The sequence below is a fragment of the Mustela erminea genome, chromosome 4 (assembly GCF_009829155.1).
Source record: "Mustela erminea isolate mMusErm1 chromosome 4, mMusErm1.Pri, whole genome shotgun sequence".
Lineage (NCBI taxonomy): Eukaryota > Metazoa > Chordata > Mammalia > Carnivora > Mustelidae > Mustela > Mustela erminea.
The window spans coordinates 6785914-6798377 of record NC_045617.1 but is presented as its reverse complement, the minus strand read 5'-3'; the positions used below and the strand labels follow the sequence as shown (position 1 = coordinate 6798377).

The following is a 12464-nucleotide window of genomic DNA, read 5'->3' as shown; positions in this document are numbered from 1 at the left end:
TCCAAAGTCCAGTATGAGGGCCTGGTTTGACTGTAGTCCCACAGTAAAATTAAACGCAGATTAATAGTGGAGATTTAAATCTGGACATCATTTAATCTGATTTCCTCATTTCTTAAGAGGTTGGGCCCTACAAGGTGGGGCCCTTTGCAGCGCCACTCTACCCTCAGTGCCAGGACAGAAGGTGGTCAAGTATACCCCGTTTGCTGATGAGGAAAATGAGGTAACAGGCCGTTCAGTGGCTGTGCTGTTGCTGTATCTCTGATTTCCTGTGGTTTCTGCACTGTACTATGCTTACCAAGGAAAGGAAGTTTCCGGAAACTACGACAACACGGGCAGACTGAGGTACCATTCATGTATGAATTTACAGAGTTCTCTGGCTGACGCTTCAAGTCCCTTTAAGGGGCACAAAGCCTTCATGCGGTAATTAAAGATAAATAAAGGCACGTGCTAACGTACTTTTATTTCAACTGGTTCCTTGTTTGCTCTGCAGTCCTGGGGCGCGCCTGTTCATCCGGCCGGAGAAACAATGGCGAATGTCCAGAGTGCACTGACAAATCTACAAAGGCCACGCGTGAGCTCTGTTCATCCTCTCCTCTGGTTCTTCGAGCTTGGCTAGCCCAGGTCCTGCCCCACCCATGACCTGTCGCCCCTCGTCCATTTCACAGAAGGAACCACAGCATCTGAGGCATTGAAAGTAAAGAACCCCTGTGGGCCTCACCCAAGTGAGGGTGAGTGCTAAGAGGATCTTACAAATAAAAGAAATGAGATCTAGCCATTATATGGTCTAATAGAGATTGTAAGTTTTTTTTGTTTGTTTGTTTTAGCAAGAGAGAGAGAGAGAGTACACACGTGTGTGAGTGGGGAGGGAAGGGGCAGAGGGAGAGGAAGAGAGAACTTCTTAATCTTAAGAGCAAGAGTCTGCACTGGACATGGAACCCAACAACACAGGTCCGATCTCACCTCCCTGAGATCACGACCTGAGCCGAAACCAAGAGCTGGATGCTTAACCGACTGAGCCACGCAGGTGCCCTGAGATTATAATTTTTTGAAAAATAATTCAGCAAAGGGTCATTTTTCTGAATCAAAGGGCTTCTAAAATATATGTCTTATTTCTAAAAATAATTCGACAGAGTAGAGCAGAAAGAGAACCACATAAACCATCGGCACGCAAGTTACTGTCCCATGACCTATGGTGTGAGATCTGCCATGTTACTTTAAATGGATTCAAGATATATATATATATATATTTTTATTGCAAAAAACACTTTCTTACTCCAGTAACAGGATGCGTGTGGCTAGTGTCACCAGATGCATCCGTAGACCCCGTCCCCAGTCAGCCAGTTACCAACACCTGAGAAGACCCTGGGATACCTTTTCTTTCAGTGGAGAGTTCTAGAAATACTGGTAGAATCCACAGCAAAGGATGTGCTGCTCTCTGGAGGAAGCAAAAGAGGTGTTTTATTGCTCTAGCTGCTGGTACCTCTGATCTCCAATTGAGGGCACACATGGCCATCATTCTGGTTATGAACTCAATTAGCACTGACCCCCACCAGCTTTATTGCTGCTTCCGTGGACCATGGTGACTCGGACCCTCTCAAAGCATCTGAGCTACATTAACTTGCATGGCGTCCAGTAAGGATACAAAGCCCTAGGTCTGTAATCAAAACCTTCATTGAGAAATACATCTGGTTTCATGGGTTTATAATGCCCGGAAATGCCTCTAGGAACTTATCCTTCCTTTATTTGGCTTGTAGGTATGTGCTTTGTGGGCAGTTACACAATCTGTGTGACCTAAAGCAAATGACAATAAACACAGAAGTGAGCAAAAGGGGGAAATAAAAGATTGTGCTACGTATTGTCAATGAGGGCAGTGTTGGACAACGCAAGTATATAATATTTCTAATTATTGACCTATCACTTTCCTTTCTTATTCTATAGGATAACTGGATTAAGAATCAGAGCTGTTTGTAGGATATCAGTCTAATACAAAGCTGCATCGGTTTGGGTGTCCCCCTTACTGTGGGTGGGGCTGTGGGAAACACGCAGCGCGTCAGCGTTGGCTAGCCAACGGCTGGCATGGCCAGCTAGCTGAGAGCGGCAACCAGACCTTCCCGAGAATCAAGGCCATGATACCGAGGAGCGGGACTGGCCACGCCCAATGCCCAGTTCTCGTGGTGGCACCAGTAGTCCAGTAAGCAACGTGTCCACTCTTTCATTTGGCAGACGTTTGCCATGCAAGGCGACGTTAGGCCGAGCAGGGTGCACGGACGCGTGATGCGTGTGTCCTCAAGGAAAGTGTAAAATGCACGTGAATTTTTCCAGATTCCAGAGCTCTGGGATCAATAAAAAGATCCTCTTGCAGTGCGTGGGGTTCTGTAAGGATTTATGGGATGGGTAATTTGCAGTCGAGGAGAATCTTCCAAAAGCGGTCTCCTGTAAGCCGGAGCTAGACCTTCTGGGCAGGCAAAGGCATGGGGGAGGAAGAGGGAGAACTGGGGACACGCTGGCCCCACCAGGAAAGCCGGGGATAGTGGGGGGTCTCGTTGGGACTCCGGCCCAGCTGAGGGGTGGCCGGTCGTGGGAAATGTCGGTGAAGAAAAGGTCATGGAAGCTCCGGGAGCGTCGGCCTCACCCAGGCAGCAGCAAGGAGCAGCGGTGGGACTCGTCAGAGCAGTCACGCAGGAAGATGATTCTGCCAGGTGGCAGCGGGATGGCTTGGACCCAGGAGAGGGGTCCCTTAGCAGAGCCCAGCTGAGACCCAGGACAAGGCGCAGGCACTGAACTGGGGTGCAGTTAAGAACAATTCCAGAAGGCCCTATCGTGGACCTGGCTGCCTCTGCCTGGGCCCCACCCTGACCTCCCAAATCCCTCCCCGCCCTTCACCTGGCCTCTTCACGTCCCCATCGGTCAACTCTACGACGTAGTCACATTTGGCCTTTCTTCTTCAAACTTCCATTCCCCGGGTCTGACGCCACATGACCCAGCGGGTCCCACAAGGCCCTTCGGGTCTGGCCCGCTGTCTCCCCGGCCTCCCACCTCGCTCCCCAAGCCTGGCCCTGGGCTCCACTGGCTTTCTTCTCTTTTCCCTGTCCCGAGTTGGGTTCTGAGAAGCTCATTCAAGCTGTTTCCTACTCCCCATACCCGGGAGAGGCCTATTTGGTCTTCAGGAAGACGCTGCAGTTAAGCAACATGGGCCCCCAAGTCCGTGAATCCAGGCGCTGAGCAGACTTAAGACCTTGGGGCAAGAGTGGCTACCTTGGTGGCCCACATTTCTGGGCTTTGTTGACAAACACTTCCCGAGGCCCGCGCCACTGCGCCACGAGCAAGCCAGGCCCCTGCCTCCAGCTGGAGGCTCTGAGAGATGCTTTCGGGCGCTTAGCTGAAGGAACTCAGGGAGCCTCCATGCCCCAGAAGAGAACCGTGTCAGTGAGCTCACAACATGCTTCATTCTGCGTCGTCACCCAAGGCATCACAGTAACAAAAGCCTCTTCAACTCCCAATTTGAATTTTTGCCCTGAAAAGGTATATATTTTTTATTGTGTACTTGAGTGAATCCCAGTATTTCAGAAGCTTGTAGAGTAACAGAAAAATCAAAGCCATCGGGCCCGACCCGTTCACATTTGGATGCTCGACAACACTCCCCCTCCCCCAGGCCCTGCTCCTCCTGCCCCGAGAACCTTCTGAGAACTGGGTTCTTCTAGGCCTCCCTGGGGAGGTGGGCCTCCTGCTCAGAGAGGGGTCAGCGAGGATTTCCTAAGCTGCTCTGAGGGGACACATGCGCTGTGTTCTCGATAAAAGGAAAGGACTATCGGCTTCGTAACAAGGGTCATCCCCATCATCGTCATCACATTTCAAAGCTAAAATTAATTAATTAAACCAAATGTCACATTAGGGAGCTTGCAAAGGCAGAGGGGATCTTGCAATCTTGCCGGGCTTCCCAGAATTACACTGTTTTGAAACGGTCTTTTAAAGCACATTCGAGAGCACCTGGCCGGCACCCTTTCGCTGGAATAAAAGTCGCACACGCACAAACTCTGGTTCTACCCAATCCGTCATGTTTCTAAATCATGGCGCTCACTGGACACTGTTCCTCAGCAGGTGCCTGAAGTTTCTCCTGCCATCATTGTCACGGAAGACATTCACCACTCACTGTGCCAGTGGTCACCCATGAGGCCCGTGGGCAAAGGAGAGCGGTGACAATCACACCAGACACCGAGCTCCCAGCTGGCGATGGACCGGTCATCAGAAGCAGGCAACACGGCGGCAATCACACGCAGAGAGCCAGGAGACACTGCCAGTACGAGTGTATGAGCATGAAAATCGTTTTCCTCTCAAACCCAGGTCCCTGATGAAATGGAACACAGGCGACAAGCATCCTTCAGGCACTGTCTGCGTCCCCCAGGGTCCAAGAAGCAGCACTGCCCTGCAGGGCTTCCCGGGACTGAGCGCCCGCCCACAGCCACAGCCCGGAGAGAAGGCAAGGGAGGGCGGGGAACACCTGCCAGCGAGCGCCCACTTAATGCCTTCAAAATAGTGGGCTTCCTTAGCAGAATATTTTAGGGGGGGAAAAAAAGCTTTTGCTGTTATAAATGAAATCATAAAAGCATTTAACACCTGCAAAGCACTCCTGTGCCATTAAGTCATACAAGGCCCTCAAGTAGCTCGGAGTCCGGTAAGAAAGAGAAGATGAGACGAGCTTTACCGTGTGCTCCATGAGAAGTGCCCGGCGCAGCAAATCCAAGACACAAACGATTACAGGCTTTCGGAAGGAACAAATGCAAATGAAAAATAAAATAATCTAGAAAAGGAATTTCTCATAGCAATGAAAACACCTTAATTAAAAAACAAAAGGATCCCTTTAACATGAAGATGACTCCAGGTTACCAGGGATTGATGGGTCAGTTTCTATTTAATGGGGGCATGAAAATGCTTTTTGAAATGTTTTGCTATGTATGGTTAGAGACATCTTGTCCTCTTCTTGCATTTCTATTTTGTTTCCTCTATGCTTGTGCTAGGTGTGCACACGTGTGGGTACACACACACACACACACACACACACACACACACAGAATCATTCCTCAGGGCTTTTCATCCATTGTGAGTTGGCAAGAGCTAAAAAAGGAATAAAGTCCAGTGTCTCTGAGCAGCTCCTGAAATCAAAACACAGCCTGACGTACAGTCTTACCCAATTTATCCCACTTAGAACTGCAGAAAGTATCTAGGAAGAAAAACTAATAAAAAGTGCCAGCAGTTAACTATGCCTTGTTAGAATTCTATTCTCCCCCAGCAGTACATTAAAACGGTCTGCTCAGATTGATAGCTTCGACATTCAAAGAGTATGAAAATAAGCCAAACCAGGTCTGCATGCCAAAGCCGGCGAGCGGCTCCCGCTGCCAATTAGAAGCCACATTCCAGGGAAACCAGTGACTCCCGCGCTTGACCTTGCATAGAGGTCTTATTTATTTCTTTAGGTTTTTGTTTCAGTTTTAATGACAGTCATAGTATCACACATTTTGTTCATTAGCATAGATGAGGCTTAAGGTTACAAAAGCTGTGGAAAGAATCATCCTTAATTGTGTGGGCAGTTCTTTTAGGATTTGTTCTAGAAAAGATACACAAATGGCGCATAAGGGCCTCGCAGCACACCCATGCACCTGCTGGTTGCGGGCCATCTCAGCGGCTAGCACCACCTTCCCTTCTCAACACACACAGTGCATCTACCTCTTCTTTAAAATGCCAACCACTGTAGTTAGCCTATAAATTCTATGACCTCCAGTTTTGCTTCTTCAACAAAAGATGGAATAGAATAAAAGAACAGAAAGAATAGAACAGAACAGAATAGAAAGAGTAAATAAAATACTTCTCTTTGAAATCCAGGATTTCTCTCTCTCTCTCTCTCTCTCTCTCTCTCTTTTTCCCCCCATATTCCCTCTTTCATGTGAGCTGATGAGTGTCCTCAAAACTCTTTCTCCAGAGGCCATCAAGTCCTTTCCACAGTCAAGGGGTCTCAGGAGGACGTCAGCGAATTCCTGGACCTCAGGGAACAGCTACTTGCATGTCACCTGTCACATCCAGTGGGCGAGATGCCTGAGACGTTGCCTTGTGCCACGGGCTGACAGAGAAGGAGAGGGAGGCTGGCCAGCCCCGTATTCCCCTCTCCTGGGCATCCACAGAGGTCTTGTGGGGAACCCTTAGGAGGAGGGTCACCTAGGAGAAGCACCCACATGAAGATGTAACTGTCGGGGACAGCAAGCGTCCCTTTTTGGTCACGTGATGGGTCTGTCTCTACCTCCAAGGGCAGTCTTCTCAACCAGGAAGAGGATAGCCTTTGGACACACCTGGAAGTGGGTTTGAACCCTGGCTCTGCTGCTTCCCAGGCCTCGGCCACAGATCAGAAGGAGCGCACGCTGCACAGTGCTATGCGGCTAGAAGAGAACCACAGGTGGCGTACGGTCTATGCCCAGCAGGTTCGCGATGTGCACGCAGCCTGACACCTGCTCACCCCTCAGGCGACGTCCTGCACCCCAGCTGCCCTACCCTCAGTCCTCTGTGGTGCCCTCAGCCCTGCGATGTTTCTGGGAGGATGATGAACTTAACGAGGCTTTTGTGGGAGTGAAGGGTGGGATACATTGTATCTATCTGTGTTTCATTTGTTTGTTTATTTGTTTCTTTTTGACTCCTAGGTGCTCTGAAGGTAACCTGCCCACCTCTGCTTTCTTCAGAGGGTTGGCAGGAGGGACTGGGGCCAAACCCGGGGCGGAGCCCATCACGAGGACATGGCATGCCGGCTACCTCCCCACACCAGTCTGGCTAAGAACAGCAACGTCCTGCTGCTACTTTTGCTAACCTGCATGGAACATCAGTCACGTCCCAGGGCCTGGGTTTGTATGTTTATGGACATTATCACTTAATTCTTAAAACAACCTTCAATGTCACCCCCTAAAATTGGTTGATTTAGGTAATATCATTGCGATTGGATTAGCATCCTTTGTTATTTGAAATTAGCTATCCATAACACAGGAACCGGTACTTTTCAATAATGTGTTTCTCTCACTCTCTGAATTCATGAAACTAACTCAGGAGACAGATGACTCTAGACAGCAAAGGATACTTACATTATTTATCTTATTTTACATGAGGAGCCAACCTAGCATACGGAGAAGTTGAATACATGGTCCTAAGTGACACAGCCACTAATTAGAATTGAAATTCAAACAAAGGACTGTGGGTGCCTTTGTACAATTAGTACCGAGGCTCTTAATTGTAATTATTATTATCTATATATTGATTTAAGGCAGCAATTGGCAATTTTGTTTTCTATGAAGCCTAGAGAGCAAGTATTTCAGGCTTTGCATGGTATGAGTCTCTGCTGTAAGAACTGAGCTCTGCCACCGTATTGTGAAGGAGCCATAGACAATCCATAAACAAAGGAATTTGGCTGTTTTCCAGTAAACTTGACTATTATTCTTTTTTTTAAAATTTATTTGACACAGAGAGAGAGAGGTCACAAGCAGACAGAGAGGCAGGCAGAGAGAGGGGGGAAGCAGGCTCCCCGCTGAGCAGGGAGCCTGATGTGGGGCTAGATTCCAGGACCCTGGGTTCATGATCTGAGCCGAAGGCAGAGGATTAACCCACTGAGCCACCAAGGTGCCCTAAGCTTGACTTTTATTTATTATTATTTATTATTATTTTTTTAAAGATTTTATTTATTTATTTGATAGGCAGAGATCACAAGTAGACAGAGAGGCGGGCAGAGAGAGAGAGGAGGAAGCAGGCTCCCTGCTAAGCAGAGAGCCCGACGCGGTGCTTGACCCCAGGACCCTGGGATCATGACCTGAGCCGAAGGCAGAGGCTTTAACCCACTGAGCCACCCAGGCGCCCCTAAACTTGACTTTTAAAACCAGGAGTGGACTGCACCCATGACTTGGACTTTCAAATCATCCATATTCTCCTAATAAAAAACAAACATGAAATCATAATGCTGCTGATGACCTTTTCATTTGGTCCAGGTTAGTGCGCACGAACTAACCCTTACCATCACCTTCTGCAATGCGTATTTGGTGATCTGAACCCTAGAGGCACAAAAAGATAAGCCCACTTGCCCAGGCTCCACAGCTAGTAAGGAGCAGAGCCGGCTTCGGGACCCAGGTGATTTTGCTCCTGACAGCTAGGTCCCTACCTGCCCCGTGATCCTGCTCCCCAAGGACCACTATCGCCTAGACCAGAGCTCCCAGCCCTGGCTGTATCTGAGGTCCCCTGGAGAACTTTTAACAAACATAGATGCTATTGGGTGCAGTGGCTCAGTCAGTGAAGTGTCTGCCTTCAGCTCGGGTCATGACCTCAGGGTCCTGGGATCAAGTCCCACATCGGGCTTCTAGCTCAGCAAGGAGTCTGCTTCTCCCTCTGCTCCTGCTCTCTCTCACAAATAAATAAATAAAGTCTTAAAAAAAAAAAAAAGACACAGATGCTATTAAGGGCTGAGTTGTTCCCTCAAATTCACATGTTGAAGTCCTCATGCCCAGACCTCAGAATATGACTGTATTGAAGATAAGGTTCTTAAAGAGAAGTCTAAGGAAAAAGAGGTCATTAGGGTGGGCCCCAATCCAACCTGTCTGTGTCCCTGTAAGAAGAGGAGGTCAGGACACAGACACACACAGAGGGACGACCACGTGAAGCCACAAGGAGGGGAGGGCCAGCTACAAGCCAAGGTGAGAGACTTCAGAAAGCGCCAACTCAGACTCCAGCCTCCAGAGCTGCGAGACAGTAAATATCGTAGCCCCCAGGGTGGGGTACCTGGTGTGACAGCCTAGCAGACTAATACAGATGCCAAGACCCTGTCACATCAATCAGCTTAGAATATCTGGGGTGGGACTGGGACAAGCTTGTTTTTTTAAAGCTCCACAGGGGTTTCTGACGGGTGGTGGAGGTGTTGAGCAGGGAGGGATCCGTGCCACAATGCCTGTGCCATTTGGTGAGATTCTCGGAGGTTCCTGTATGTCCTTCCCAGGCGCAAGGGCCTGTCCGACCCCATCTGGGACAGGGGCTCCCCCTCTTGGAGTCTCCCTGTGGGGCCTTTATGGACCAAGTTTTCTTGTCAAGTTCCTTTCTTCACTGGGGTTTTCTCGTCAATAAGATCAGTAATAATTTACATTATGAAAACAGGTGAACGTGATTAAAAAACAAAAAACAAATGAACATAGATCTGTGACTTTTCCAGCACTAGAACTCTGTCTTTACTTAGTAATGATTGTCCGTATAATTAATAATTGCCAAAACTTCATCCGTTAATCCCCAAGCTTAATACTATGGTGTTTGGGAAAACAGCGGCTTGCTCATTTGATCTCACTGCTTTACCTAATATGAAATTAGGGAAAAAAAACTTCATTTTCATTTTTTATTCACCTTGAAATAATGAAAGTCAAGATAAGTCCAGTTGCCTGGAAAATGTGTCTGTTTCTAAATCTTCAATAAGCCATTTAAAGTTCTGCACATCATTAAGTGTCTCCCTCTATAAAACCTACCGTTCTTCAATTAAATTTCTATTCAAAGTTTCACTGTCCAAACAACATTATATTTATTTGCTACAACAGAAATTAAAACTGGAATATGTATTTCAGGAAATGTAAAGGTCTGAGAAACATTTTGGGGCAAAATCATGTATTGCCGCACACGCACATACCCTGAGGAGGTAATTTAGTTGGTGTCCCTTGTTTTCTGATTGCCTAGCAAGCTTCTCCACTGAGCATGTTGTGAATCTGTCCTTGTGGCTCTAGTTTATCATAGAGTATTTTTATCTTTCTTCCAATTGAGGATGTTGTTCCTAAAAATACAGTGTTCCAAAGAATCTACTTCAATACATGCTGCGTTGCCTTCCGTGACACTGAGTCCTTAAGACATCTGTTTCAAGCCGGGTGCGTTAGGCTAACAGCATAATAGGGCTGGGATCTGTGGAAATTTATCAACCAAATTAGCATTATTGACTTTTAAACAGACACTGTAGAGACTCGCACAGAATATCACAAGGATTTGGGGAAAGCTCCATCCTACTGTGGAAAGGAAGAAACTGGATTCCAAGTGTTCCTGGAGGAATGAGCCAGCACAGCGGGGTTGAATAGTCTGAGCCAGCACAAGGCCAGGAGCGTCCCCCTTCCCTCTCTCCTCTCCTCTCCTCTTCCCTCCTCCCCTCCCCTCCCCTCCCCTCCCCTCCCTGCCTCACTCCTCCCCTCTCCTCCCCTCTCCTGCCAGAGGGATCACCAAAGGAAGGAAAGTGCTTGTTCCCACTTTAGAGACGGCATTTGTTTCCCGAAACTGCCCTAATTCAACCCAGAGCTCAGCGTCCTCCGTGGGTGAGCCAGTCTGGTGGAAAGAACCACTTTGGTGTTTCTCACCGGGGACTCAGTTGCAGGTGGAGGAGGAGCTGGTCCCCCGGCACGAGGGCGGGAGGGGCCTCGGTCCAGAATCTCTTTTGTCAGACGGATAAAAATGAGGATGGGCTAACGCCGGCTGCTGAAAATGGGTATACCGTGCATGCATTGGGTAGGGGTAGAGTGAACTGGAGAATTCTAGAAAACCACATACAGAGGAGAACAGGTCCTGTCCCTCAGGTGAGTCAGAATGGAGTTACAGATGCCTCGGACCTGGCAGTGTGCCATGAGGCAGGTCAACACGCCCCTTCCCAGCTGTGGACCTTCAGGTTTGGATGAGTTGGGGAGAGACAGAGCTAGACACCCTTGCAAGCTTCCAAGGGATGGGGTCCATCCATACATATTGTCTTTGAAGGCCTGGAGCATGGGATGTGTGGTCTTCTGGCTGACTTAGACCCATCAGTAGGGGGACATGATACTAGCGTATGTTTCTACCTTGTGCAGTGCACCTCACCTGGAATAGCCCACAGCACCCTTACAACACCCTGTGTGGCTACCCCACTGCCCCCATTGTACAGATAGGGAAGTGCATCCGTAGCTAGGTTATGTGAACTTTGCAGGTGGAACAGCTGGGGGGCGCTGGGGAGAACGCAAAGCGGGGATTCTGTCTCCACGCCCTAACCAGTCCCAAATACCCTGACTTCTGGCCTATTAAACATCTGAGAGAGAGAGAGAGAGAGAGGAGGAGGTGGTTTCAAGGAGAAATGGGGATCATTTGGAACTCAGGATGGAGGAGACTGAGGCTTGCTCGTCGCCTTCGGGGTCTGGCCTTTCCTGGAGAGAAGAGCTCTGGCCGTTACCCGGAGGGCATCCCTCCGGGACCTCGTAAACAGACACTTTCCATCATAGACTTTCCTCCGCATTACCAGGCCTCAGCCAGGCAACGAGAGCTCGGAAAAGTCAAGCCAATTTATAAACGGTAGTAATTTCTCTCCTACAAGTCTCTCCCCTCATTCAAAGAAGGACGAGCTAAGGGTCTGCTGAGTGGCTGGCACTGCCCTAAGCATGTTCACACGCCCTTATCCTTAGAGCTCCACTGGGATGTCTATACGTCGACCCTGATGCCGCTAGGACGCAGCTGCAGCCAGGTCAGCGGCTGGTCGTGCTGCAGATGGAAAGGACAGGGCCTGCTTGCTTGAGGCCACAACGAAAAAGGCACAATTACACAGCAGTTGAAAGACACCTTGGAAATCATCTCCTCTGACTTCATTTTCAATGGAGGCTACCAGGGCTGGGGCGCCGCCCATAACGTGCCCAGCCCAACCTCCTGTCGGCGGAGTAGAAGAGACAAATCAGTTTTCTGATTCCTACTCCAGAGCTCTTTTCCTTGGGCTGGGGTAAATAAGATGCAAAAAAGCCATCAACCAGGAAATTTAAAAGCCAAAGAGAAATCATTTTGGAATGTGGTAGAATCGCATCTTTCCATAACCGAGTATAATCAAAGAGCAGGTAGACTCCTGTTGAAATGAACACTGTTAGAACATCTGGTCTTATAAAATGAGGCTATTTACGTGTGCTGACAGATGGTCTACAGCAAAAATGCTTTGCTAGTCTGATCGCTAGAAACTCTAATACACCCCAGTCCTCTGTCAGGTGTCGCCCTCGGTCCCTGCTCACTCGGGAGGGCATCTCTGTTAGGAAGACAGTGGCGTGTAGGCATGCTCAATAATTTGCCATATAACTCTCCCAGTGCAGTGCAGTGCAGTGCATGTCATTTTCACAAGTAACAACTTTGACGCAAAGTTATTTGTTCGGTCCGGTTGTGTTGCTTTTTTTCACAAAGGAGGGCCCAACAGAAGAAAGGCTGAAAAGCTGTATGGTGACAATGGGGCTGTCCTAAGGTGCCGGCAGGGGCAGGGGAGGGGCAGGGTAGCTGCAGGCGAAACTGCTGGGCGCTCAATGGTAAGGACGAGCTATACACTTTAATGAACACACTGCCTTGGACCGCCCTGAAAAAGCTCTACTGAAAAAGAAAATAATGTGGGGATGCCTTCTTGATTTCCCATCAAACGTACACAGGAGAGAGCCTCCTTGTCTGAG

At 48.7% G+C, this 12464-nt stretch overlaps 1 protein-coding gene across 3 annotated transcripts in view; it reads right to left on the bottom strand.

Moving 5' to 3' along the window:
* Positions 1–12464, bottom strand: part of PRKN (parkin RBR E3 ubiquitin protein ligase) — a 1064961-nt gene that overhangs the window by 255542 nt on the left and 796955 nt on the right. The gene's annotated exons all lie outside the window — the stretch shown is intronic.